The sequence below is a fragment of the Nerophis ophidion genome, linkage group LG07 (genome assembly GCF_033978795.1).
Source record: "Nerophis ophidion isolate RoL-2023_Sa linkage group LG07, RoL_Noph_v1.0, whole genome shotgun sequence".
NCBI lineage: Eukaryota > Metazoa > Chordata > Actinopteri > Syngnathiformes > Syngnathidae > Nerophis > Nerophis ophidion.
Genome location: NC_084617.1, coordinates 36,472,194 through 36,489,599, shown reverse-complemented (window position 1 = coordinate 36,489,599; position 17,406 = coordinate 36,472,194).

The following is a 17,406-nucleotide window of genomic DNA, read 5'->3' as shown; positions in this document are numbered from 1 at the left end:
AAATATCAACATTAAGTCATCTATCGTTCGAACATCAATAAATAAGTTACACTTATTATTATCATTATTAGCGATAATACTGCTAACATTAACGATATTAAACAATTCCATGTATGTAAAAAATAACAAACACGACGGGATACAGTGTTGTCACTATCACAGGTGTAACCGCGCACTACCGGCAGTGTTCATTCATTGTCTTTACTGTAGCATAAAAAATGCAGATGGCCTTAAAACGCCACAATACTCAGTCACCATATTTAAGTACCCAAATTAAAGACTCGACATATATATAAATTCAAACGGATCAGAAACACTGGAGGAAACAGGATTAAAACCCGATGTTAACCGCCTATAGAAAATACATTGGTACGGCTAGTTGCTACTATTAGCAAACAAATTCACTTACCAACTCGGCTTAATATCTCTACATTGACACACTCTTTCGTCGCAACTTGACCCTGATGGTCGGCACCTATAAGTTTACAATTAGTTGTAAAATGTTGGACGGTTGTTTACACAATATGCAAGCAAACGACAACTTTAAAACATACCGGCTTCAGATGTCCCCAGGCTTAGTCACCGCACCTGGCAGCCATCTTGAAACGCTGGATTATATTGAGCGCGATAGGCTGCAGCGGGTCACGTGAGTGCGTGTGGTAAACTCGCGAGATTAAACGTGGAAACGGGCCAGGTAATATGAGGAGATGTCATGAGAGGAAATATGGCTTATTTCCCACCCGTGTTACATGTGTCATCGGATTTGGGGTCTCATGTTTTGGACACGCGGGTGAAGAGAGGGGCAAAGCTTTTTACTGATCACCACCTGGTGGTGAGCTGGCTGCGATGGTGGGGGAGGATGCCGGACTACCCTGGCAGGCCCAAACGCATTGTAAGGCTTTGCTGGGAACGCCTAGCGGAGTCTCCTGTCAGAGAGAGTTTCAATCCCCACCTCCGGAAGAACTTTGAACATATCATGAGGGAGGTTCTGGACATTGAGTCCGAGTGGACGATGTTCCGTACCTCTATTGTCGAGGCGGCCAATTGGAGCTGTGGCCGCAAGGTGGTTGGTGCCAGACATGGCGGTAATCCTAGAACCCGCTGGTGTACACCAGTGGTGAGGGATGTCGTCCAGCTGAAGAAAGAATCCTATCAGGCTCTTTTGGCTCATAGGACTCCGGAGGCAGCAGACAGGTATTGACAGGCCAAGCGCTGTGCAGCTTCAGCGGTCGCAGAGGCAAAAAGTCGGACATGGGAGAACCGCCCGGTGTTCTTTAAGGCTCTGGGTGCTGTGGGACTGTCTTGGTTGACAAGACTCTGCAACATCGCGTGGACATCGGTAGTGGTACCTCTGCATTGGCAAACCGGGGTGGTGGTTCCTCTCTTTAAGAAGGGTAACCGGAGGGTGTGTTCCAACTATCGTAGGATCACACTCCTCAGCCTTCCCGATAAGGTCTATTCAGGTGTACTGGAGAGGAGGCTCGGATTTAGGAGGAACAGTGTGGTTTTCATCCTGGTCGTGAAACTGTGGACCAGCTCTATACTCTTGGCAGGGTCCTTGAGGGTGCATGAGAGTTTGCCCAACCAGTCTACGTGTACTTTGTGGACTGGGAGAAGGCATTCGACAGTGTACACCGGGAAGTCCTGGGGGAGTGCTCAGGGAGTATGGAGTAACGGACTGTCTGATTGAGGCGGTCCGCTCCATGTATGCTCAGTGTCAGAGTTTGGTCCCTATCGCCAGCAGTAAGTCGGACCCGTTTCCAGTGAGGGTTGGACTCCGCCAAGGCTGCTTTTTGTCACCGATTCTGTTCATAACTTTTATGGGCAGAATTTCTAAGCCCAGTCAGGGCTTTGAGTGTATCTGGTTTGTTGGCTGTAGGATTAGGTCTCTGCTTTTTGCAGATAATGTGGTCCTGACAGCTTCATCTGGCCAATATCTTGAGCTCTCACTGGATCAGTTTACAGCCGAGTGTGAAGCGACTGGGATGAGAATCAGCACCTCCAAGTCTGAGTCTATGGTTCTCGCCCAGAAGAGGGTGGAGTGCCATCTCGCGTTGGGTTGGAGCTCTCGCCCCAAGTGGAAGAGTTCATGTACCTAGAAGTTTTGTTCACGAGTGAGGGAAGATGGTTGAACCATCCGGAAATATTTGATATACATGGTTCTGGGATCGGTAACCTTTACCATTCAAAGAGCCATTTAAGACCCGTCTCACAAAGCAAAGAAGACAATAGGAGACGCTAATATTCTCTAAATTGACTGCCGGCAGTCACCCAGACAATAATTATTAGAGCGTGCTATGAAGCCATTGGCTTACGATCTGCTTGTCAGTCCAGCAACATGTTGTGTGTGGCTTCCGCAGCAACATGCACACAACTGGAAGGCATACTGGGTGACACAGAGTACACTAATGGTTGTGATATAAACAATTTTGACACTCTTAGTAATATGCGCCACGCTGTGAAGCCACACCAAACAAGATTGACAAACACATTTTGGGAGAACATCCTCCCAGTAACACAACATAAACACAACACAACAAATACCCAGAATCCTTTGTGTCCATGACTAATCGTGACTATTTTTACACCCCGCTAGCAGCAAACCCCGCCCCCCCACCCCCCGTGCGTTGGTAAGGTGGGCGGGGTTGGGGGCACGGGGGTGTAAAATATATTCAGGAATGTCACGGATACAAAGGATTCTGGGTATTTGTTGTGTTGCGTTTATGTTGTGTTGCGTTTATGTTGTGTTACTGGGAGGATGTTCTCCCGAAATGTGAGTGTCAATCTTATTTGGTGTGGCTTCACAGCGTGGCGCATATTAGTAAGAGTGTTAAAATTGTTTATATCACAACCATCAGTGTACTCTGTATCACCCAGTATGCCTTTCAATCTTGTACGTGTGATTGTGGAAGCTGCACACAACATGTTGCCGGACTAACAATCGGTTTGCTCATGTTGTTGAAGGTGTCAAAGGCAATGGCTTCACAGCACGCCCATATTCTTGTCATCGAGATAAACGCCATTGGACATTCGCGAGAACATCAGCGGCTCCCATTGTCTTCATTACTCTGTGAAACGGGTTTAAATAGCTCTGTGAGTGGTAAGGGTGGTCGACCTCTGATGTATTTCAGCGGGCGGGTGGCGGGCGGTTGCAGTTCTGATAAATTGTTGGTTTGGGTGGACGGCGGGTGGATGACGACTTTGGTGATGCGGTTGCGGATTATATATTTGCCTATCCGCGCATCTCTAATATATATATGATATATATATATATATATTTATATATCAGTGGTTCTTAACCTTATTGGAGGTACCGAACCCCACCAGTTTCATATGCGCATTTACCGTACCTTTCTTTAGTGAAAAATATATATATCCATCCATCCATCCATTTTCTACCGCTTATTCCCTTTGGGGTCGTGGGGGGTGCTGGTGCCTATCTCAGCTACAATCGGGCGGAACACGGGGTACACCCTGGAAAGTCGCCACCTCATCACAGAGCCAACACAGATAGACAGACAACATTCACACTCACATTCACACACTAGGGCAAATTTAGTGTTGGCAATCAACCTATCCCCAGGTGCATGTCTTTGGAAGTGGGAGGAAGCCGGTGTACCCGGACGGAACCCACACAGTCACGGAGAGAACATGCAAACTCCACACAGACTGATCCCGAGACCGGCATTGAACCCAGGACTACTCAGGACCTTCGTATTGTGAGGTAGACGCAGAAAACCCTCCTCCACCGTGCTGCCCCAAGTCACTGGGGCACAAAATAAACCATACCAACACAGTGGATGAACTCACAACAAATTACACACCTGCAAATCAGGTGGAAAATTAGAGGCAACATTATTTGGGGGTATCCATAATACTCTATATAGGGAGAAGTTTTTATTTACACGATGAGTTGGGTGTGTCTTGACCTCCGCGGTAGAGGCTCTGCCGAACCCCTGAGGCCGACTCACCGAAGCCCTAGGGTTCGATCGAACCCAGGTTAAGAACCACTGGTCTAAATGAATGATGTAGAATGTCTGGCGGGCCGGATTGGAAATTTTCATCTTACTCAGGTCTGGTCTAATCAATACTGCTCTTTGTGAATGAGCACTGACAGGTTTCGCAAAGGCGGCCAGTCTTTGTACTTTGTCAAGCTCATCCTTGATGTGCTTTAGTAAAGACGGCATGTTGGATGTTGGATGTTGGATGGAGACACTGAGTCTTTTTGTTTCAGTGGAGGAGCTGCTGCAGGCCCAAATATGGCCTACTTTTCTTTCTTTTTTTTACCTATTCCTCTCCCTCTGGTGGCTGAAACGTGAGAAGACAAGGTTGAAATATAGCCCGTGCAGACGTTTGCCCTATGGTTAAGAAACAATGTACTAGAAAATGCAGTATATTTATATATATATATATGTGTGTGTGTGTGTGAATGTGTGTATCTGAGGTTAATGTAGCTTATACATTAAACAGTGCTCAATATATCCATCCATCCATCCATCAATTTTTTACCGCTAATTCCCTTTTGGGGTCGCGGGGAGCGCTGGTGCCTATCTCAGCTACAATCGGGCGGACGGCATGGTACACCCTGGACAAGTCGCCACCTCATCGCGTTGCCAACACTGATAGACAGACAACATTCACACTCACATTCACACACTAGGGCCAATTTAGTGTTGCCAATCAACCTATCCCCAGGTGCATGTCTTTGGAAGTGGGAAGAAGCCGGAGTACCCGGAAGGAACTCACGCAGTCACGGGGAGAACATGCAAACTCCACACAGAAAGATCCCGAGCCCGGGATTGAACCCAGGACTACTCAGGACCTTTGTATTGTGAGGCAAACGCACTAACCCCTCTATCACCGTGCTGCTGCCGTGTTCAATATATATATATACATATATATATATATATATATATATATATATACACACACACACACACACACACACAGGTGCTGTTCATATTATTAGAATATCATGAAAAAGTTGATTTATTTCAGTAATTATATTCAGAACGTGAAACTTACATATTATATCAATTCATTACACACATAGTGATATATTTGAAATGTTTATTTCTTTAAATTTTGATGATTAGTACTGACAATTACTGAAAATCCCAAATTCAGTATCTCAGAAAATTGGAATATTAGTTACGACTAGTACCAAAAAATATTTTTTAGAAATGTGGGCCAACTGAAAAGTATGAACATGGAAAGTTTCAGCATGTACGGCAATCAATACTAAGTTGCAGCTCCTTTTGCCTGCAGCAATATGGCGTGGCATGGAGTCGACCAGTCTGTTGCACTCCTCAGGTGTTATGAGAGCCCAGGTCGCTTTAATAGTGGCCATCAGCTCTTCAGCATTGTTGGGTCTGGCATCTCGCATCTTCCGCTTCACAATACCCCATAGGTTTTCTATGGGGTTAAGGTCAGGTGAGTTTGCAGGCCAATCCAGAACAGGGATACAAATGGTCCTTAAACCAGGTATTGGTAGATTTGGCACTATGTGCAGGTGCCAAGTCATGTTGGAAAATGAAATCTTCACCTCCATAAAATTGGTCCGCGGCAGGCAGCATAAAGTGTTCTAAAACTTCCTGGTATTACCGATTGTGGAAATTTGACACTGGACTTCAGGCAATGTGGATTCTGTGCCTCTCCTATCTTCCTCCAGACTCTGGGACCTTGATTTTCAAAGGAGATACAAAATGTACTTTCATCTGAAAACATAACTTTGGACCACTCAGCAGCAGTCCAGTCCTTTTTGTCTTGAGCCCAGGTGAGACGCTTTTGACGCTGTCTCTTATTCAAGAGTGGCTTTACACAAGGAATGCAACAGCTGAAGCCCATATCTTGCATACGTCGGTGCGTGGTGGTTCTTGAAGCACTGACTCCAGCTACAGTCCACTCTTTGTGGATCTCCCCCACATTTTTGAATCGGTTTTGTTTGACAATCCTCTCCAGGGTGCGGTTATCCCTCTTGCTTGTACACTTTTTTCTACCACATCTTTGTCTTCCCTTCGCCTCTCTATTAATGTGCTTGGACACAGAGCTCTGGGAACATCCAACCTCTTTGGCAATGACCTTTTGTGTCTTGCCCTCCTTCTTTAAAGTATCAATGGTCATCTTTTGGACAGTTGTCAAGTCAGCAGTCTTCCCCATGATTGTGTGTCATACAGAATCAAAACGAGAGACCATTTAAAGGCTTTTCCAGGTGTTTTGAGTTAGTTAGCTAATTAGAGTGTGGCACCAGGTGTCTTCAATATCTGACCTTTTCACCATATTCTAATTTTCTGAGATGTTGAATTTAGGGTTTTCATTGGTTGTCAGCTATAATCATCTCCTTTTTGGCAAAAAAAACCCACTTGAAATGTATCAGTCTGATTGGAATGAATGTATACATTCTACAAGTTTGACTTTCTAAATGGAATTAATGAAATAAATCAACTTTTTCATGATATTCTAATAATATGACCAGCACCTGTATGTGTGTATATATATATATATATAATATGTCTCATTGCAATTAGGACAAACCTTTTCCTTGCACTGAACAAAGTCAATGATTTTTTAAAACTCTACACTTGGAGTCTATTTTACGATTCCCCAACGATTTTGTCATTTTTTGGTCAGACTGAAAGAGTGCACACTTGCCACGCTCTTGCCCAAAAACACTGCGGCGCAAGCGTGATGACATCACGTCATCGATGGGAAAATGCATTTTTAGACAATGTGATTTGCCTGAGCGGCTAGGAGACCCTGAGACTAACAAGCGGGAGAAAATTGATTGATGGATGGGCTAGGAAAGACGGATTAAAAAATTCATAATTTAATAAAAAACATCTGGGCTGGATTTTGGAAGCTGACGGGCCGTATCGGGCCCCCGGGCCGTAGTTTGGGGACCACTGGTTTAATATATCCACATATTTGTGTTGCAATGGTATTTGGGCTGCTTTTTGTCAATGTTATCTTTGTGAAATATTATTAATTCAAAATATTTTTGGGAGAATAATCAATGAAAAAAATGTTAATAATAATAATACGTAATAAAATAAAAATACCAATATTTGTATAAAAAGTCCAATAATGTATCTGCTCCTATTTTTTTCAAAAGGACAACATTTTGACAATATTTAATGTGAAAATATATGGTATGTCTATTTTGACATTTGCTCCTGTGACGTGTTGTTAGGTGGTGAGGTGGTGTCTTTACAAGACCTAAGGGTCTTCATAACCTTTCCCACACATGTTTTGTTTAACAATATATATTGGGTTTTTGTATGTGTGTGTAAAAAAAAAGGGTCTGATTAAAACTAATTGAATTGATGTGTTTTGGTATCTGCTAGCGGTATTTTTTTTTTTTTTTTATGACATCCGTTTTTTAATATAGGAGATATGTTGTATTTTCTGGGCCACTTCCAGTGCACATAGACAGTTATTTCCAGTATCTTCCATGAGCTCGCAGCTCCAGTGTACTAATAAAGTGGGTTCTGTTGCAGGTGCACCGCAGGACCGCATGTAAAATGCCCATAAAAAGCTGTACAAGTCTGCTGCATGTTTGAAAATATACCACAGGTAGGAGTTTGATAACATGAATGTGCAGTAAATGAGTGTATCCACGATTGTACATTCCAAAACCTCTTTTAAATAAGGCGGTATGCACCAGTTATCAATTGCACACGCAGTCTTAGTAGATCACACGCAACACAAACACTAATAATACATATTATTTTGCTTTTTTTGTTTTTTTTGTTTTGTTTATCGAATCAATGTTTTTATGTCTTTGGACAGATTTGACCCCCCCCAAAAAAATACTCTGTGATCTCAAGGAAAGAAAAAATATGAATCCTCACAGAACCGAGGGAAAGGGAATCCTCTCAGGTCCGTGTGGCTAGTGGAGGTGGACATGTCCTGTCTGAGGCTGCATCCAGTCTGTGAATAGCTAAGGTCTGTCCTTCGGAAAAGATTCCAATCAAAAAAGCCTTGCGCGAGTGTAACGCTAGCATGGGCTAGGCGGGGGCAATCGAGGGCAAAACAACACACCTGCACAGCTCGATAGTTAATCGAACACGTTGGCTAATTATGAAGTTTGCAAAGTGTGAGGATGAGAAGATTTTGCGCGTTTCTTAAAAGGAAGCGAGCACCAATTTGGGGCAGGAAGTAACCCTCCAAAAAAAAAGTCTTTGCACTGCATGCATGTGTTTAAAGGGTATTTTAAATATGGGTTACACGAGTCTGCATAGCCATTACTAATTCTGCAAAACAAAAATGCAGAATTAAAAAAAATGCATTACCTGCGAGTCTGAAATGCTTCTAGTAACACTTTACTTTTTGTTGTACACAATCACTGACCAATTGACAATACATATAAATTACAAATAATAGCGAAAAAACACAACTGTTCAACGTGACTTGCTAAAGGTACAAAACCAACTAATACTTAGACTTAGACTTCCTTTTATTGTCATTCAAATTTGAACTTTACAGTACAGATAAGAACGAAATGTTGTTGCAGTAGATTATGGTAGTGCAGGATAAAAGAGAAATAATGTGCAGATATAAATACAAACCCCGTTTCCATATGAGTTGGGAAATTGTGTTAGATGTAAATATAAACGGAATACAATGATTTGCAATTAATTTTCAACCCATATTCAGTTGACTATGCTACAAAGACATTATATTTGATGTTAAAACTGATAAACATATTTTTTTTGCAAATAATCATTAACTTTAGAATTTGTTGCCAGAGAATCTGGAGAAATCACTGCACGTAAGCGATGATATTACGGACATTTGATCCTTCAGGCGGTAGTGCATCAAAAATCGACCTCAGTGTGTTAAGGTTATCACCACATGGGCTCAGGAACTCTTCAGTAACTACAGTTGGTCGCTACATCTGTAAGTTCAAGTTAAAACTCTACAATGCAAAGCCAAACCCATTTATCAACAACACCCTGAAACACCGCCGGCTTCGCTGGGCCCGAGATCATCTGAGATGGACTGATGCAAAGTGTAAAAGTGTTCTGTGGTCTGACGTGTCCACATTTCAAATTATATTTGGAAACAGAGGACGTTGTGTCATCCGGAAGAAAGAGGAAAATAACCATTCGGATTGTTATAGGCACAAAATTCAAAAGCCAGCATCTGTGATGGTATGGGGGTGTATTAGTGGCCAAGGCATGGGTAACTTACACATCTGTGAAGGCACCATTAATGCTGAAAGGTCCATACAGGTTTTGAAGCAACAAATGTTGTCATCCAAGCAACGTTATTATAGACGCCCCTGCTTATTTCAGCAAGACAATGCCAAGCCACGTGTTACAACAGCTTGGCTTCGTACTAAAAGAGTGCGGGTAATTTCCTGGCCCGCCTGAAGTCCAGACCTGTTTCCAACAAAAATGTGTGCCGCATGATGAAGCGTAAAATACGACAGCGGAGACCCCGGACTGTTGAACGAATGAAGCTCCACATAAAACAAGAATGGGAAAGAATTCCACTTTCAAAGCTTCAACAATTAGTTTCCTCAGTCCCAATCGTTTATTGAGTGTTGTTAAAAGAAAAGGTGATGTAACACAGTGGTGTACATGCCCTTTCCCAACTACTTTGGCACGTGTTGCAGCCATGAAATTGTAAGTTAATTATTATTTGCAAAAAAAAAAAAAAGATTATGAGTTTGAACATCAAATATCTTGTCTTTGTTGTGCATTCAATTGAATATGGGCTAAAAGGGATTTGCAAATCATTGTATTCCATTTATATTTAAATTTAACACAATTTCCCAACTCATATTGAAACGGGGTCTGTACATAGATTACTGTACAGATAAATATATTGCACTTTTGCATATGCATCCAGGTTTATGGATTTATGTTATATTGTCTTTATATTACAGCCGGTTAATCCGTTATTATGCGTTTAAGAGTCTTATGGCCTGAGGGAAGAAGCTGTTACAGAACCCGGTGGTTCTGCTACAGAGGCTGCGGAACCTCTTTTTAGAGTCCATCCATCCATCCATATCCATCCATCTTCAATAGCTTATCTGGAATCGGGTCGCGGGGACAACAGCTCCAGCAGAGACCCACAGACTTCCCTCTCCAAAGCAACATTAGCAACTTCCTCCTTGGGAATCCCTAAGTGTTCCCAGGCCAGAGAGGAGATGTATTTTCCCCATCTGGTCCTTGGCCTGCCACGGAGTTTCCTTCCAGTAGGACGTGCAACAAAGACCTCCCGAGCAGCAGCTCTACTCCAAGTCGCTCTCGGGTGACTGAACTTCTCATCCTATCTCTAAGGGAGATTCCAGCCACCCTTCTGAGGGAAGTCATTTCGGCCGCTTGTATCCTAGAGTATTTCTAGAGTCCAACAGTGAAAACAGTCCTTGGTGGGGGTGGGAGGAGTCTCTGCTGATTTTCGGAACCCTGGTCAGGCAGTGGCTTTTTTGCGATCTCCTGGATAGGAGGAAGAAAAGTCCTGATGATATTTACCGCTATCCTCACCACTCTCTGCAGAGACTTCCAGTCTGAGGCACTGCAGGCTCCAGTCCAGACAGAGATGCACTTGGTCAGTAGGCTCTCTACAGTGCCTCTGTAGAATGTGGTGAGAACAAGGGGGAGAGAGCTGTGCTCTTTTCATCCTACGCAAAAAGTGCATGTGCTGCTGAACTCTTTTTAGAAGAGCTTCGGTGTGTAGGGACCAGGTCATATTGTCAGTTATCTGCACCCCCAGGAACTTGGTGCTGCTTACGTTCTCCCCTGCTGTGCTGTTGATGAGGACTGGAGTGTGGCTGGACTGGTGCTTCCTTAAGTCGACTATGATATCCTTGGTCTCGTCGACGTTCAGGACCAGGTTGTTGGTTCTGCACCAGTCAACTAGATGTTTCATCTCCTCCCTGTAGCCCATGTCGTTGTTGTCATGAATGACACCCACTACTGTTGTGTCATCCGCATACTTTACAATGTGGTTAGTAGTGGCAGCCGGTGCTCGGGGAGATGGCACTGGAGGTGTTGTCGCCCACTCTCACAGACTGGGGTCTGTCTGTGAGGAAGTCAAGCAGCCAGTTGCAAAGGGGGGTACTCAATCCAAAGGGGGACAGGTTGCTCAGCTACAATAGTGTAGCTGTACAATAGTATAGCTACACTTCACGTGTCAGTACAGAGGCTTACATGCTAATTGTAAAGCTAATGTTGCCAATAGCTACATATGAAGTAGTTATCACATTCTCTGCAAAAATAACATATACATACTGGTTTTAATAATAATTGTCATCATGCATCACATTCTAAAAACTGTAATTACACTTATTAAAGTCCAAGTATGAACATTATACTGTACATAAATGAAAACGACTCACCGGGATACTCGAAAGAAGGAAAAAAAAATTCACTCAAAGTTTAGGATCTTTGAAAAAAAATAATCATAGCTTAACAACTAGCAATTGGAGTGATGTTATATTATCTGGGGAAAAAAGTTAAAGTTAAATCATGTCAATGAGAGCCACAGAGCCTGTGCGTACATGTACCGTATTTTTCGGAGTATAAGTCGCTCCGGAGCATAAGTCACACCTGCCAAAAATGCATAATAAAGAAGGAAAAAAACATTTATAAGTCGCACTGGAGTATAAGTTGCATTTTTTGGGGAAATGTATTTGATAAAATCCAACACCAAAAATAGACATTTGAAAGGCAATTTAAAATAAATAAAGAACTGTAAACAACGGGCTGAATAAGTGTACGTTATGTGACGCATAAATAACCAACTGAGTAGGTGCCTGGTATGTTAACGTAACATATTATGGTAAGAGTCATTCAAATAACTATAACATATAGAACATGCTATATGTTTACCAAACAATCTGTCACTCCTAATCGCTAAATCCCATGAAATCTTATACGTCTAGTCTCTTACGTGAATGAGCTTAATAATATTATTTGATATTTTACGGTAATGTGTTAAAAATTTCACACATAAGTCGCACCCCCTGGCAAACTATGAAAAAAGTGCGACCTATAGTCCGCAAAAATATGGTATATTACAAAGTGCAACTTCAACTTGGTCATTCATACAGTAAAAAAATGTATCAAATAAATTCATAAAACACTGACTTCAAAGTTTATGAAATGATTGAATAAAAAATAATATGTAATAATTGATTAAATAAATCAATAATTAAATACATATATCAATAAATATTTATTGAAATAAATGAATAACACGCAATACCAAATGTATGTATTTGATTCTAAATATAACTAATAGCTTAACAAATAGCATTTGTAGTGCGGTTATAGATTTAAAAAAATATGCAGTTGAGATAGGCTCCAGCATCCCTTGCAACCCCAAAAAGGGACAAGTGGTATAAAATGGATGGATGGATATTTTATTACATTAAATAATTCTAATCGGAGCCCCAGAGCCTGTGCACACATGTATATTGACACGTGTAACATCAACTTGGTCACCAATACAGTAAAAAATAAATAGATCAAATAAGTTCATAAAACGCTGACATTGAGGTTCATAAAACAAGTGAATAAAAAAATCATATCATGTAAGAATTAATCAAACAAATCAGTAATCATATACAGGTAATAAATACATATTGAAACTAATTAACACATGTAATACCACATGTATGTATTTAATTTAATTTAATTTAATGTTTTCCTGCTGGCTCCGCTGTGAACGGGACTCTCGCTGCTGTGTTGGATCCGCTTTGGACTGGACTCTTGCGACTGTGTTGGATCCATTATGGATTGAACTTTCACAGTATCATGTTAGACCCGCTCGACATCCATTGCTTTCCTCCTCTCCAAGGTTCTCATAGTCATCATTGTCACCGACATCCCACTGGGTGTGAATTTTTCCTTGCCCTTATGTGGGCCTACCGAGGATGTCGTAGTGGTTTGTGCAGCCCTTTGAGACACTAGTGATTTAGGGCTATATAAGTAAACATTGATTGATTGATTGAATTCTAAATATGACTAATAGCTTAACAACTAGCATTTGGAGTGAGGTTATATGATTAAAAAATATATTTTATAACATTAACAAATGTCAGTTGGAGCTACAAAGCCTTTGCATACATGTACAAATGCCAAAAGCAGTGTTGTCACGTTGTGTAAATGGTAAATAAAAACGGAATACAATGATTTGCGAATCCTTTTCAATTTATATTCAATTGAATAGACCTCAAAGACAAGACACTTAACGTTCAAAGTGAGAAACGTTTTATTTTTTAATTTTTTTGAAAATATTCAGCAACTTAGAATTTAATGGCAGCAACAAATTGCAAAGAAAGTTGTCACAGGGACATTTTTACCCTCAGTAAAGGTTTGGGAACTGAGGAGACACATTTTTGAAGCTTAAGTTGTTCAACACTCTCCCTTCTGCTATTTTAGGCTTCATATTGCACCACACATTTTCAATGGGAGACAGGTCTGGACTACAGGTAGGCCAGTCTAGTACTCGCACTTTTTTTACCACAAAGCCACGCTGTTGTAACACATGGCTTGGCATTTTCTTGCTGAAATAAGCAGGGGCGTCCATGAAAAAGACATTGCTTGGATGGCAACATATGTTGGTCTAAAACCTGTATGTACCTTTCAGCATTAATGGTTTCTTCACCCTCATACATCACAGATACTGGCTTTTGAACTTTGCGCCTAGAACAGTCTGGATAATTATTTTCCTCTTCGGTCCGGAGGACACGAGGTCCACAGTTTTCAAAAACAGTTTGAAATATGGACTTGTCAGACCACAGAACACTTTTCCACTTTGCATCAGTCCAACTTAGATGAGCTTGGGCCCACCAAGTGGGTGGTGTTCCTGGGTGTTGTTGATAAATGGCTTTGGCGTTGCATAGTAGAGTTTTAACTTGCACTTACATATGTAGCTACCAACTGTAATTACTGACAGTGGTTTTCTGAAGTGTTCCTGAGCCCATGTGATGATATCCTTTACACACTGATGTCGCTTTTTTATGCAGTACTGCCTGAGAGATTGAAGTTCACCGTCATTCAATGTTACATGCAGTGATTTTCTTCAGATTTTCCTGAACCTGTTGATGATATCACAGACTGTGGATAGTGAAATCCCTGAATTCCTTGAAATAGCTGGTAAAAAAATGTTGTTCTTTAACTGTTGGACAATTTACTCAGGCATTTGTTGACAAAGGGGTGACCCTCGCCCCATCCTTGTTTGTAAATGACTGAGCATTTCATGGAAGCTGCTTTTATACCCAATCATGGCACCCACCTGCTCTCAATTACCCTGTTCACCTGTGGGATGTTACAAATAAGTGTTGATGAGCATTTCTCAACTTTTTCAGTCTTTTTTGCCACCTGTGCCATCTTTTTTGAAACATGTTGCTGGTATCAAATTCCAAATTAGCTAATATGTTATGATCCGCTGCTCGGATCATTCTATGTTCGTGTTTTGTTCCTTTTTTGTATTATAGTCTGCCAATGTTTGCCTAAGTTCCTTGTTTAGTCTGTTACCATGGTAGTTTATTAGTTTCACCTGTCCCTGCTTTCTACGCAAACCTGCTTCTATTGATTACTGTCTTATTTAAGCCTGCCCATTTTGTTATTTCGTCCTCGGTTCCTAATTTGCTCTCATGCAACAAGTGACGACTGTTTTCCATGTTCTTACTCTGTAGTTTTCGCGCTACGCTTTATTTATTCCTAGTTCTCATGCTAATTGTTTTGTTTTCCCTTTTTGTGCTTTTGTGCCAAGTGTAAGTGTATCTGTTTGTTTCCCTAGCTCCCATGCTAGCGCGTTTTGTTTGCCTTTTCTGCCTAGCACCAATATTTTTGTTCTTAGCATATTTTATTATTAAAATAAATCCTTGATTTCTTACCTTACGCTGTGTTCTTGCCCGACGCATCCTTGGAAGAACAAATCCGGCATCGTTATGCTCACCAAGTCTCACAGTAAGAACCGAGCATTGAAAGGTTCTTTTGCCTCGGACAGCAACGCGGTCTCCGATGTAGGTACGTGGAAGGAGCTTGGAGCGTTAGAGGCTGTGACACTCCGCTGCGGACCAGGTGAAGACATGATGCAGGGACCAAGTGGGTACCTGGTCCTGCTCGATTCCACCTGCTATGGTGATGTCCCTTCTCAAAATGGTCGAACTCGTCAGCGAAGGCGGAAGTCACATAAAAGGGCTTCGCCTCGCGACAGTGACACTCCCATTCCACAACTTCCCCCTCTAGAACACAGCCAGCTTCAACCCGTCCAATACTCCCATTCCCCTCACATCTGGTATTTTTTTTTTTTCCTTTCCCAAACATTCCTCCGACTGCCCTGTCACTCACACAGACAGCAGCGGTGAAGTCATTTCGTTAACGCCCCCCGATGACGTCAACGAAGATTTTTTTTTTTTAAGACTTAATTTTCTAATGACTTTAATATTAATTTTAGTCATCCCCAGTTTATTGTTGACTCTCAAGCTCAGACCCCCATTGTTTTAGCCCCACCCCCTGTGGCTCAAGCTCCGCCCACTCTTCAGTCTACTGCTCTTCCTACCTATTCGTCTACTGATTTCGAGTCACAGTTTGAGAAATACAGCCCTGCTTGGATGGATAAATGGTACCAAAGAGTCCTCATTAAACTTCAGCTTGAGGAAAAAGCCCTAGCGGCAAAGAACTCGTCACCTGTTAGTAGGGAAGGTAACAAACTTTCTGGTCAATCGAGAGGGGAGGAGTCTACCCACCCCCTGACCTCCTTCCACCCACCCATAAAGACAATCTCGGACCACTGGGAGCCCGTCTGGGATCCGCGTCTTGAGGGGGGGGGCTAGTGCTTGTAACTGTGCTACCTCCGTAGCACAGTTGCGCTCAGCCAAACCGCAACCTCCAAGTAGGCCACCACTACCGGTTTTCCGGCCTGTCAAGCCAAAACCACCCGCTAGACCTCCTCCACCGGTCTTTCAACCCGTTAAGCCGCAACCACCTACGCAGCCTCCTCCACTGGTGTTCCGCCCTGTCAAACCGCGGTCCACTAAGCCACCTCCACCTGCATCACGGCTAGCTGCACCACGGTAGCACCTGTAGCTAGTCAAATTTCTAGCCCTAGTCCAAGCCTGGTTTTCACACCAGCACCTGACTCATGCCTGGTTCTCACACCAACACCTGTCCCTCGCCCGGTTCTCATACCAGCACCTGTCCCTCGCCCGGTTCTCATACCAGCACCTGTCCCTCGCCCGATTCTCACACCAGTACCTGACCCCTGCCTGGTTCTCACACCAGCACCTTACCCTTGCTTAGATCTCACTCCAACACCTGCTCCAAGACTGGAGCCCACACCATCACCTGCTTCAAGGCTGGAGCCCACACCAGCACCTGCTCCTAGGCTGGAGCCCACGCCAGCTCCTGCTTCCACGGCGACGACGACTCTTCCTGCTTCCACGAGGACTACTACCCCTGTCTCCACGACAACGACTACGCCTGTCTCCACGACGACTACTACGCCTGACTCCACGACGACGCCGGCTGCTTTAGCTGCCGCACCCGCACCTGCTTCCACGGCGACGATGACGCTTCTGCCTCCTGCTTTCACGGCAACGACGACTCCATCTCCTGCTCCCATGACGACTTCTCAGCGTCCTCGAGCTGGCCTGCTGCACAAGCAGCAATCTGGGGCCTGCAGGCGGCCCTCTCAGAGGTCAGTACATGGACGCCAGTGGCGCAAACAGCAGCCAAAAATAAGACTTTCTCTAAGAACTCTCCGGCTGCTCAACTTTTGGCACCACTCACGCCCACCTTCTCGGCGGCCACCGATGTGGCCTTTTCGAGGTTCGCCCGCTAAGACTTTTGCGGCAGCGGCGTTCCATCCGCGGCCGCCACCTGACTTGTCCTCGGTGGATTCGGGGACACACGACCTGGCGACCCTCCACTATGTCCTCCCTCCGCCCTCCCTTCTCTTGTCCATCCATCCATCCATCATCTTCCGCTTATCCGAGGTCGGGTCGCGGGGGCAACAGCCTAAGCAGGGAAACCCAGACTTCCCTCTCCCCAGCCACTTCGTCTAGCTCTTCCCGGGGGATCCCGAGGCGTTCCCAGGCCAGCCGGGAGACATAGTCTTCCCAACGTGTCCTGGGTCTTCCCCGTGGCCTCCTACCGGTTGGACGTGCCCTAAACACCTCCCTAGGGAGGCGTTCGGGTGGCATCCTGACCAGATGCCCGAACCACCTCATCTGGCTCCTCTCGATGTGGAGGAGCAGCGGCTTTACTTTGAGTCCCTCCCGGATGGCAGAGCTTCTCACCCTATCTCTAAGGGAGAGCCCCGCCACTCGGCGGAGGAAACTCATTTCGGCCGCTTGTACCCGTGATCTTATCCTTTCGGTCATGACCCAAAGCTCATGACCATAGATGAGGATGGGAACGTAGATCGACCGGTAAATTGAGAGCT